This window comes from Sciurus carolinensis, chromosome 5, assembly GCF_902686445.1.
Source record: "Sciurus carolinensis chromosome 5, mSciCar1.2, whole genome shotgun sequence".
NCBI classification, from domain to species: Eukaryota; Metazoa; Chordata; class Mammalia; order Rodentia; family Sciuridae; genus Sciurus; species Sciurus carolinensis.
Genome location: NC_062217.1, coordinates 100,712,954 through 100,725,085, shown reverse-complemented (window position 1 = coordinate 100,725,085; position 12,132 = coordinate 100,712,954). Strand labels below are relative to the sequence as shown.

Sequence of the window (12,132 nt, the reverse complement as noted above, 5' to 3'; positions counted from 1 at the left end):
AATATTAATTCTGCCTATCCAATAACATGGGAGATCTTTCCATCCTTTAAGGTTTTCTTCAATTTCTTTCTTTGGTGTTATGTAGTTTTCATTGTAGAAGTCTTTCATCTCTTTTGTTAGATTTGAAATATTCTATTTTTTGAGGCTATTGCGAATGGGATAGTTTTCCTAATTTCTTTTCCAGGTGATTCATCACTAATGTATAGGAACACAATTGATTTAAGTGTGTTGATTTTATATTCTGCTACTTTTCTGAATTCTTTTATGAGTTCCAGAAGTTTTCTGGTGGAGGTTTTTTTGTTTTCTAAATACAGAATCATGTCATTGGCAAATAGTGATAGTTTGAGTTCTTCTTTTCCTATTCTTATCCCTTTAATTTCTTTTGTCTGTATAATCACTCTGGCTAGAGTTTAAAAGACTATGTTGAATAGCAGTGATGAAAGATGGCATCCTTGTCTTGTTCCAGTTTTTTTTTTTTTTTTTTTTTTTTTTTTGGCAGTGCTGGGGATTGAACCCAGGGCCTTGTGCTTACGAAGCAAGCACTCTACCAACTGAGCTATATCCCCAGCCCCTTGTTCCAGTTTTTAGAGGGAACAAGTTCAATTTTTCCCATCTTAGAATGATGTTGGCCTTGGGTTTAACATATATAGCTTTTACAATGTTAAGGTGTTAACAATTTTTTTAAAGCAGTAATTGAATTCAGAGTAAACCCCATGATTAGCTGTTGTTAAAACCAATTAATTAACTAGTTCATTAATTCAACATACACTTAGCAGGTATCTCCTGTGTGCCAAACCAAGTGCTAGGTGCTGGGGGTATCTCTTTTCCTAGAAGATTTTCCTGGTTAAGGGGAGTCATAAAAGTGGACCTGCATACAACATGCAGGGTTAGCAAGAGCTGAAATGAAGGTGGCACAGGCTCCTGAGAAAGGTGATGTGAGCATAGTTTGAATGCTAAATGGAACTAGCAGAAGGTAAGATGGAGGGGTTTGGGCAAAGGTATCCCAGGTAGATAAAAGGATGTGCAAAGGTCCAATGGCTTGAATAGGTATTCTGGGAATGGCAGGCAATATGGCCTGTGTGTCAACATTAGGTGTCTTATGAGAAAGGAAGCTGCACAGGTGAACAAGGAAGAGCAAGGAAAGCCTTCTATGGATTGGATTTCATGCAGAAGATCCTGGAGAGTCACAGATAATTTTAATGAGGCCTGCATGGTGATTATGTTTAAATATTAGGAATATTATTCTAGTAGCAAAAGGGTTGTGGGATTGAAGGGAAAGCACTCTGGAAGGATGATGCATGATCCAACCTAAGCAGCAACAGGGGAAATATGGAGGAGAGACCTCCAAGCAGGTACTGCCAGTACTGTGGCAGACAAACATGTAAATATGTATCAGTTCATTATAAATGTTATTGATAGGAAGGAATTAGCTCACACAATTTATAATAAAATATAAAATACTCCTTATTCCATACTGCATTTATTGATTTTTGATGAACTCCTTTATTATTAGCCTATGTTTATAATTGACCAAGTTTAGTTCTAACATATTGGTAGATGTTTTTGTTTAGATTGATAAGAGGAAAATGAAACAGTGAGGATGAATGCCTTAACTTCACTCTTTTGTCAATGACTTGAGTGATTTCTTTGATGAACCAGATAAGATTTTCCCACTTAGAAGAATATTTTCCTCAGTTTTTGTGTTATTCACAAAATAACACAAACAGCCACAGACATGATATGCTGTTAGGTTTAATCTGCACTAACAATTTCTCCATCACTTCCTCAGTCCACACAATCAAAAACAATAAACCCATGCCTGGTTTGTGGCATTTGCCAATTTCTGTAGTGTAAATGCCATCTCAAGAGTCAATTACAAGTCACTGATGACACATCATTGAACAGAAAGTTGGAAGAGATGAGCATTAACATGCTATTATATAGTATTTCCATCATATCAATGCATTCAATTTAAATAAACTCATGAGCATAGACAACAGTAAAATGTAACAAAATAATTTAAAAATAGTAAGTCTTGAGTATGTTGGTAATATAACTTATTTAACTGAAAGCTCCTGTAACTTAATTTTTTGTAACAGTTGTGTTCAAAACCCACAGTTCCTGGAAATGTAATGATTGGCTCCCATTGATAGTAGGAGCCTTCAGCACAGGATCCAAGGAGTTTAAAAAGGCAGAATACATAAGAGATGAGAAAATGACTATTAGGGATGAGGGAAGTTGCTAACAAGGGAGGAATTTGGAATACCTGCTCTCTCTAAGAACAAAGATGTCACTCATCAAAATATTGGACTCTTTGAGGATCATTCTCTGAAAAGATGACTATGAAATCGAATGCCAAGCAGAGAAGACTAAGGGCTATTTGCAGGCTTGAAGGGAAGTGACTGACCTTTTCCAGATGTCCCTGTCAGCAAATTCCTGTCAGGTAAAGGTAGAATCTACTTCTCTGAATTCCCAGCCTTTAGATCTCCCAGTCTGGGACACTGGTGCTCAGTAAATGTTACTTGTATGAACTCAAGTCTCTAGTTCCACGGGGTTTCTTTTGGCATTAATTCTTTCATATTTAATGTTTACTTTGCTTTTTTATAAAGATGAATGTAATGCAACTTCCTTCAAAGTGTCTTTTAAGCTTAAAGGAATAAGTAAAAGTGATGCAAACCTTACTGGAGAGGGTCTGAGGCTCCCCTTGCCCATGCTGTCCTGCCATCAGTCATGCACTTGAGATCACAGAGGCAGTGGCAGGTCAGGTCCTGATGAAGGAAGAGGTGCTGTTGTGGGGCAGCTACCCAGGCTGTACAGGAAGATGAGTGAAACAGCCTGGAAAAACATGTCTCCCCCTTTTAATTTTCTCGTTTCCCACCCTAGCGGTCATCCTTTCACCACATAATTTGCCCCTTCTGCAGGTCCATTCTGGTCTTTGCTTTTGGCGTTCAGTGCCACACATGCCTTCTTTTTCATTGACAGCTTATCCTGGCTTCTGGTCTCAGTTCCTCCTCTGATAAATATACCAAATTTCTTCTTCCTCTCTGATCTAAGAGGGCAGTGACCCAAATTCCCTGGACCATTGATCAACCTTACTTAGGGAGTTCCTTGGTTACCTAGCAACTATTCTACCTCCAAATCCCATTGGTGGCAGCTATTGCCTGGTTATAAGCAGTTCTTCCAAACCAGTCAAAGAGACCCAGGACAGTTCCACCTCAAACTTATAATATGCAAATGAATCACCTGTTGGATAAAATGCAGATTCTGATTTAAGAGGCCTGGGAATACCCTGAGTCTGCATTTTTAGCAAGCGCCCAGGTGACACCACTGTGGCTGCTCTGAGGGACTATGCTTTTTGTTGCTGGACTGGTGTGAACAACCTAAACCAGGGCCACCTGCAGCTCTCATTGGTAAAGACATTTCTGCTCTCAAGCCCTAGCTTTACAGGTTTGTACCTATCTAGACTTCTGCCCTCACCATAAGCTCAGTATTAGTTGCATGAGTAGCTAACATTTATTGAGAAACTACCATGTGCTAGACACAATGACCGAAGGTACAAAGATGATAAATAACTTGCCCAAGGTAAGTCAGGGTCAGTCCCACTCTGACCTCAGAGCTTGTCCTCTCAGTCATCATACTTTGCTATTCTCATTAGCTTTCTGAGTTTTATCAGTCATAAGGTACTTGGTCTGAGTTTTTAGCTGCTTTATTCCCAGAGGTCTCCTCCCAAGACTGTCTAGCTAACTCTTTCTCCTAAGACTTGGTTCATTTTGCTCTTGGTTGCTGGTCGTTCTACTGTGAATTGTCTCTCCTCCCTCTTTTTTTCTCTATTGGCCATAGATGTCTTTATTCTTGTGTGTCCTGGATTAAAACAGTTATAAAAGTTCAGCACTGTTGGAAAGACTGTAGTTGGTGAAGAAAATTGAATGGGTGGTGAAGGAAAGCAGGAACGAGGTGCACAGTAGGGTGGAAAGGCCCAGCTCCTGGTGGGCTGGTGCCAGTTGAGTTGTCAGAATTAACTTCCACAGATTAATGAGGTATAAAACAGTGTCTGCTAGGTAGGAAATGGGTTGAGCATTTTAAAAAGTGCTATCTAAGAATTTCATTTTTTTTTCAGCATCTTTTCTGCATGAAGCTTATCCACAGAGTGGATGGCTCACATTGCACACATTGATTTACCCAGTCATTCAGTTGATGGGGATGAAGGAGTTGCAGATGAAATGAACTTGTACATCCTGCAGGAAGAACAGGAGGGAACTGGGTGTGGCATATCCAAAGCAAGGGAAAAGGCTGCAGAGGCAAGGGAAGTGGCTCGAGATAAGTCTGGAAGGATGGGCCAAAAGACCCCTCAACCTTGTTTGGGAACATAGATCTGAAATGGTCCTTCAGAGAATAGATAGCTATAGAGTTTGTATATGGAGAGAAACAACATTTTTTTTTTTTTTTTTTTAGGAAGAGAACTCTACAAGATGGAGAATGGATGGGGCAGCAGTAAGACTGGGTTGCAGAAAACCATGTAGGAGGATTTCTGGTGGTCATTCAAGGGAGGGATGCTGATGGATTTGATTAGGAAAGTGGCATGGTAGGAGGTGCTAGATAAAAACAGGTGGATTTTAGAGAAAGTTTGGAGGTGGATGGGGAGTCAAAGGACAAGAAGGAGACAAGGATGATGCCTGAGGCTTTGGCTTCAGTTATTGGAGAGGTGTCTTTTATTTTGTTTGTCCAGCTAGAACAGAATAACTTGAGACTGGATAACTTACAAAACATGGAAATTTGTTTCTTATAATTCTGGAGGCTGGGAATTCTAAGTCAAGGCATTGGTGAGTTGGTTGTCTAGTGATGTTTCAGCTCTGCTTCCAAAGTGGCACCTTGAATACTGTCTTTTGGAGGGCACAAATGTTGTGTCCTTATATAGCAGAAGGTGGAAGGGGAAAAAAAGGGACAAACTCCCTCCATCAAGCCTTTTTAATGGGCACCTAATCCCGTTCATAATGGCCAAGTAGTCATGACTCAACCACTTTCCAAAGGTCAGAGTGCTGTGGTGCTAGGGATTCAGTGTCAACATGAATTTCAGAAGGTACAAAAACATTCAAACCATAGCAGTGGAGAGAAGGTGAGTTCACTCTTGAGCATTCAATTGGGCTGTCTTAGAGGCAGCTGGAGACAAGAGAGAGAGGCAGCTGTGGAGGTGACAGGTTGACAATTGGTAACTTCAGAGCATATGGAGTGATTTAAGAAGAGACTCCAGGGCAGAAGGAACCCCATGACACTGACATTTGGCATTTCACTTATTCATTGTGACAAATAATGCCATGGAAAATGTGTTTCGTTGTATCCCTTTGTCAATAACATTCTTAGCCTACATTCTAGAAGAGGAAGAACCTGACAGGAGGGATGGATGTTCCTTGAATCCTGGTACTGCCAATTGCTCTTTAAGTTGGGAATCTCAAATTGGCACCCATGTCACACCTTTGAGAGCAACAGCCTCATGGCAATCTGAGGAGCACTGAGTGCTCATCATCAAAGCCACCTCACGATTATTTCCATATGCATCTCTTCAGTTTCATGTGGGGGTGGACAGTTTTCCATGTTCTTTAATAATGAGTCACAGTTTCTTTTATGATTTGTCTTTAATCTCATTTTCTCACTTGTCTCTACAAGGCTTCCCACCCTCTTCTTTCTCTGTTTAGACAGAAATAGTCTTTTTCATCTTGACCTTCATTCTTTATCTCAGCTGACTGTATTAACTGTATTGCATTTTCTCAATAAGACAGTGGGAATTAGCTTCCTAACTTAGTGGTTGAGGAGGGATGTCTGATGAATGAGGCCCAAAATTCTTTTCCTAAAAGCGTGCAGATTGGAATGCTGGGAAGTGCCACCATGTCTCCCACCTTCAGCTGTTTTCACATTTCCTCACTTTTAAAGTGAGGCCTTTGTGCGTTTCTCTTTTCAGTTCCATCAGATTTTCCTACATGTATATTTTGATTCTCTTGTTTGAAGCACATATGGTTAGCGTTGATGTCTTCTTCATGGAATGACCCTTTTATCATGATAAAATGTCCCCCTATCTTTGATAATTCTCTTTGCTCTGAAGTTCATTTATTTGATATTAATATAAACATTTCAGCTTTGTTTTATTGATGTTTCTATGATACATCTTTTTATCATTTTACTTTTAACTTACCTGTTATTATACTTGAAGTGCTTCTTTTTTACAACATACATTTGATATTTTCTAAAAATCTGCTCCCCCAATCTCTGTCCTTAGTATATTCAGATCATTTAAATTTAATATGACAATTTTTATGTTGGCATTTAAGTCTTCTGTTTTACCCCATTTCTCAAAAAGTCTATCTCAATCACCTTTGCTTTTTTGTCAAAGATCATCTAACTTTATTTTTATTGATCTATTTTGGGGTTTCCTACCCTTTTCCTTTGATCTATTTGTCTGTTCTTTCACTAATACCACACTTTCTTGATTAATATACTTTATAATAACTCCTGAAATTGAATAGTGTCAGTCCTTCAACCTGGTTTTTCTTCTTCAGTATTGTACTGTCTGTTCTTTTGTTTGGTTTTATTTTTTAATAAACTTCAGAATCAACTCTTGATATCCACAAGATTAATGTCTGGGACTTTGAGATTAAATACATGGTCAGCATTACATCTATATGTCAAGTTGGGAAAAAAAAATGACATCTTAACAATATTAAGGGGCTGTGGTCATGGCTCAGTGGTAGAGTGCTTGCCTAGCATGTGTGTGAGGCCCTGGGTTCAATCCTCAGCACCACATTAAAAAATAAATAAATAAAATAAAATAAAATAAAGGCATTGTATCCATCCACAACTAAAATAAAAATTAAAAAAATATTGAGTCTTTCTAGTTAAGAACATGAGTTAGATAACTCTCCCTTTCTTTAGATTTTTCCAAGTTTTCTTTCATCAGAATTTTGCAGTTTTAAGGATCTTGTACATATTTTGTTAGATTTATTCCCATATACTGCATAATTTGTGATGCTAATGTAACAATTGATATCATGTTTATAATTCCAAATTCCAGTTGTCATTGCTGATATTAATACAAAAACAATTGACTTTTGTATATTAACTATGTGTCCTGCAATGTTTCTATAATTGCTTGCTAGGGCCAAGAGGTTATTTGTTGATTTGGGGGGAATTTTCTAGCTAGACATTCATATCATCTCTGAACAGAGATAATTTCATTTCTCTGTTCCCAATCTATACACCTTTTGTTTCCTTTTCTTATTACATTAGCTAGGACTTCCTGAACAAATTTAAATAAGAGTGGTGAGAGAGGACATCTTTTCCTTCTTCCTGATCTTACCATGCTTGTATCTAGTTTCTCACCATTAGGTAAGATGCTGGCTATAGATATTTTTAAAATTCAACTTGAGAAAGCTCCTCTATATTCCTGATTAACTGAGAGTTTTTTTTTTTTTTAAATCTTGAATGTTTTGGATTTTGCAAAATGCCTTTTATGTATTAAGGGATATGATCATATGATTTTTCTTTAGCCTATGGAAGTGGTGGGTTACATTAACAGCTTATTTTGAATGTTGAACTAGCCTTGCATACCTGAATTAAATTTCAGTTGGTCTTTATAAATAAAGGATTATGTTTGTACATTGTTGGACTCAATGTGTTAATAATTTGTGAAGGATTTTTGCCTCTTCATTCATGAAAGAAATTGATCTGTGGTTTACTTTGTTGCAATATATTTATCTGGTTCGGATATTAGGAGTGAATTTGGCCTCATAGAATGGGTTAGGAAGTTATCCCTTCACTTTAACTTTCTAAAAGGGAGTATAGAGAATTGATGTTATCTCTACCTTAAATGTTTACCTTAAACTTCATCAGGAAAACCCCCTGGGTCACTTATTTTGTTTAGGAAAACATTAATTATTGATTTAATTTATTTAACAGATATAGGCCTAATTACATTATTTCTCTGTGTGAGTTTTGGTAGATTGTGTTTTTCAAGGAATTGGTTCATTTCATCTAAATTTATTAAGCTGATGGGAATAGAATTGTTCATAATAATCCTTTATTAACCATTTAATGTCCATAGGATCAGAAGTGATGGCTCTTCTTCATTTGTAATTTAGTTATTTTGTTTTCTTTTGGTTATTTTGGCTATGTGTTTATCAATTTTATTAATGTTTTCCAAGCACCAGCTTTTGGTTTTGTTAATTTTTTCTTTATCTTTCCTATTTTCAATTTCAATGACATTTGCTTTGATTTTTTTCTTTTATTCAGATTTATATTGATCTCTTTTCTGTTGTTCCCTAATATGGAAATTATATTTTTGATTTAGATCTTTCTTCCTTCCTAATATATGCTATCAAGAAGTTTTCTGTTTAAGTACTGCTTTCATTCATCTCACATATTTTCATTGAGGTTTAAAATATATTTTATTTTGTCTTGAAAAATCTTTTGACCTGTTGTTAGAAATGTGTTGTTTAATCTCCAAATATTGGAGGATTTCCAGCTATCTTTCTGTTATTGGTTTATAGTTTAATTTTACTAAGAACATATTTTAAATTTTTTATACTTTTAAATTTGTTCAACTGTGCTTTATGGTCCAGAATGTAGTATGCATCTCATGAATATTCCATATGAGCCTGAGAAGAATGTGTATTCCCCTGAATAGTCTACAAATGTTAATTAGAACAAATTGACTGATGATGTTTTTAGTTTAACTCTATCTTTACTGATTTTCTGCCCGCTGGATCTGTTAATTACTGAGAGAGGAGTATTGAAGTCTCCAACTGTAATAGTGGATCATTTATTTCTTCTATTCAGCCTTACAAATTTTTTTTGTGTATTTTGATTTACTGTTGTTAATTACAAACACATTAAGGATTGCTTTGCCTGTTGGAGTGTTGAACTCTACTATTATAATTATGTTAAGAGTAATATCCCTCTTTATTCCTGACGATTTTCCTTGTCCTGAAGTTGGCTTTATCTGAAATTAAGATAATTACTCCAGCTTTCTTTTTATTTGGGTTAGCATTATATATTTTTCTCTATCACTTTATTTTAAAATTTATTTATTTTATTCCATCCCCTTTTAATCTATCTGTGCTCTTGTATTTGAAGTGAATTTATTATAGTCAATAGTTATGCTTGAATCCACTCTGTTCGTTTCTTTTAATTGGTATATTTAGACAATTTACATTGTAAGTCATAATTCATATAGTTGGGGTAATAGCCACCATATTTATAACTGTTTTCTATTTGTTGCATTTGTTTCTTTTTTAAAAAATTTTCTGTTCTATACCTTTTCTAGTTGTAATTGAGCCTTATATATGGTGCCTTTTTCTCTCCTATTTCAGCATATCAGTTATATTTCTTTTAAAAAATATTGCTAGTGGTCACCTTAGAGTTGCAGTATATGTTTACAGTTAATATAAATTCATTTTAAAATGACACGTGTGGTGAGGTAGCTAATATAGGATAATCTCAATTTCTCCCTCTCATCCTTTATAACTGGTTGGCATTCATTTCATTTATTAGTAAGGTATAATTACCCAATCAATTGTTGATATTATCATTTAAACAAATAGTTATATTTTAGATTTAATTAAGAATAAAGGAAATAAAGATTTAAGAGTGGAGTTCCTGTCTTACATAATTTTTCTTCTCTCTGAAGGAATTTTAAAACATTTTTTACAAAGCATGCCTTCTGGTGACCAATTTCCTTGGTTTTTATTTTTCCAAGAAAGGCTTTAGTTCTTCTCACTTGTTAAAGATATTTTCCCCTTTTTATTGATTCTTTATAGTTATACATATCATTGGGATTCATTCTGACATAATTATAAAGGCATGGGATATAACTGGCTCTAATTCAGTCCCCAGAATTTCCTTCCCACCCCCTTCCCTTCCCCTAACTCTACTGATCTTTGTTATTTACTTTTAGTTTAGTTTTTTTTTCTTTTTAGTTACACATGATGGTGAGATTCACTGTGGTTTATTCATATAGGTACATAGGAAAGTTATGTTAGGTTCATTCCATTGTTCTTCTCTTATCGTGTTCCTTCTTGCTCTCCCTCATCCTCTTCATCCAGTGCATGGATCTGTCTTCTATTTTAATGAAATCCCCTCTTTTCCCTTTTTCTCTCTCAACAACCCCCACCTCCTTTATTTTGAACTAGCATCCGCATATCAAAGAAAACATTTTACCTTTGAATTTCCAAGTCTGGCTTACTTCACTTATCATGATGTTCTCCATTTCCATCAATTTATCAGCAAACACCATAATTTTGTTCTTCTTTACAGCTGAGTAAAACTCCATTGCTCATATATACCACATTTTCTTAATTCATTCATTTATTGATGGACATCTGGGTTGATTCTATAACTTAACTATTGTGAATTGTGCTGCCATAAACATTGATGCAACTATATCCTTATAATACACTGATTTTAGATCTTTTAGATATATACTGAGTAGCTGAGTCATATGGTGGTTCCATTCCTTGTTTTTTGAGGAATCCATACTGCTTTCCAGAGTGGTTGCAGTCTTATCAACAATGTATGAGTGTACCTTTCTCCCCATATCCTTGCCGGCATTTATTATTGTATTCTTGAAAATTGCCATTCTGACTGGAATGAGATGAAATCTCAATGTAGCTTTGATTTGCTTTTTCTTAATTGCTAGAGATGTTGAACATTTTTTCATATATTTGTTGGCCATTTCTACTTCTTTCGAGAAGTGTCTATTTAGTTCCTTTTTCCATTTGTTAATTGGGTTATTTGGGTCTTATTTTATTTTGGTGTTAGGTTTTTTGAGTTCTTTCTCAAAAAAATTATTCTGGATATTAAAACCCTATCTGAGGAGCAGGTGGCAAAGATCTCCCATTCTGTAGGCTCCAAAACATATTTTTCTAGTTGTCAATGGATTTTTATTTAATTTATTTATTTATATGTGGTGCTGAGAATTGAACCTAGTGCCTCACATATGCTAGGCAAGCACTCTACAACTGAGCTACAGCCCCAGTCCTCTTTTCATGCTCTTAATGGTTTCCTTTGCTGCGCAGAAGTTTCAAAATTTGATGTCATTCCACTTGTTGATTTTTGGTTTTATTTCTTATGCTTTTAGGAAGGAAGTTGGTACCTATGCCAACATGTTAGAGTGTTGGGCCTACATTTTATTCCAGCAGTTGCAGAGTTTCAGTTCTAATTCCTAGGTCTTTGATCCACTTTGAGTTGACTTGTGCATGGTGAGAGATAGGGGTCCAGTTTCATTCTTCTACATATGGATTTCCAGTTTTCCGAGCACCATTTGTTGAAAGGGCTATCTTTTCTCCAATGTATGTTTTTGTTGCCTTTGTCTAGTATGAGATAACTGTATTTATGTGGGCTTATCTGTGTCCTCTATAGAATATAGAATCATGTCATCAGCAAATAGAGATAATTTGAACTTTTCTTTTTCTATTTGTATTTCTTAAATTTCCTTCTCTTGCCTGATTGTTCTGGCTAATGTTTCTAGGACTATGTTGAGTAGGAGTGTGAGAACTGACATACAAGTTACACTTTTGTAATTGTACTGCAATTCTTGAATTTGTGTTCCACACTTTAATTCTATTTTCCTCTTCAAAATTTAATTTGAGAAGTTTCTATTGATACATCTTCAAGATCATTGATTCTTTCCTCAGGTGTCAAGGACGCTGATGAACTCATTGAAGGCATTCTTCATTTCCCTTACAATGTTGATTTTTAACATTTTCTTTTTTTAGAATTTCTGTATCTCTGCTTATATTACACACCTATCCTTCCATATTGTCCACATTTTCAATTAAAGCCTTTAACATAAAAATCATGGTTCTTTCTTGCTTTTATGCACGAATTGTATATTTTCATTAAAAACTGAACATGGTGTATTTGGTAATAGGAACTCAGATGAATAGTGTGAGCATTTATGTTTGTCTGAAGAGAAGTTGTGCTGTGTTTACTGTTTGCTACAGTTACAGGTTTGATAGTTAATTTTATATATAACTAGACTGGACCATGGAGTGTCCAGATTAAACATTTATGGGTGTGTCTATGAAGGTGTTTCCAAATGAAGTTAAACATTTGAATCAGAGGAAACTCAGAAAAACAGATGATTTT

General features: G+C 35.7%; 1 protein-coding gene and 1 non-coding gene across 2 annotated transcripts in view; one reads left to right on the top strand and one right to left on the bottom strand.

Annotated features, from left to right (window-relative positions):
• The window catches only part of Frmpd2 (FERM and PDZ domain containing 2), a 138,577-nt gene that overhangs the window by 2,355 nt on the left and 124,090 nt on the right, over positions 1-12,132 (top strand).
• Positions 494-566, bottom strand: Trnat-cgu (transfer RNA threonine (anticodon CGU)). The gene has a single exon. It is a non-coding gene; the product is annotated as a tRNA-Thr (tRNA).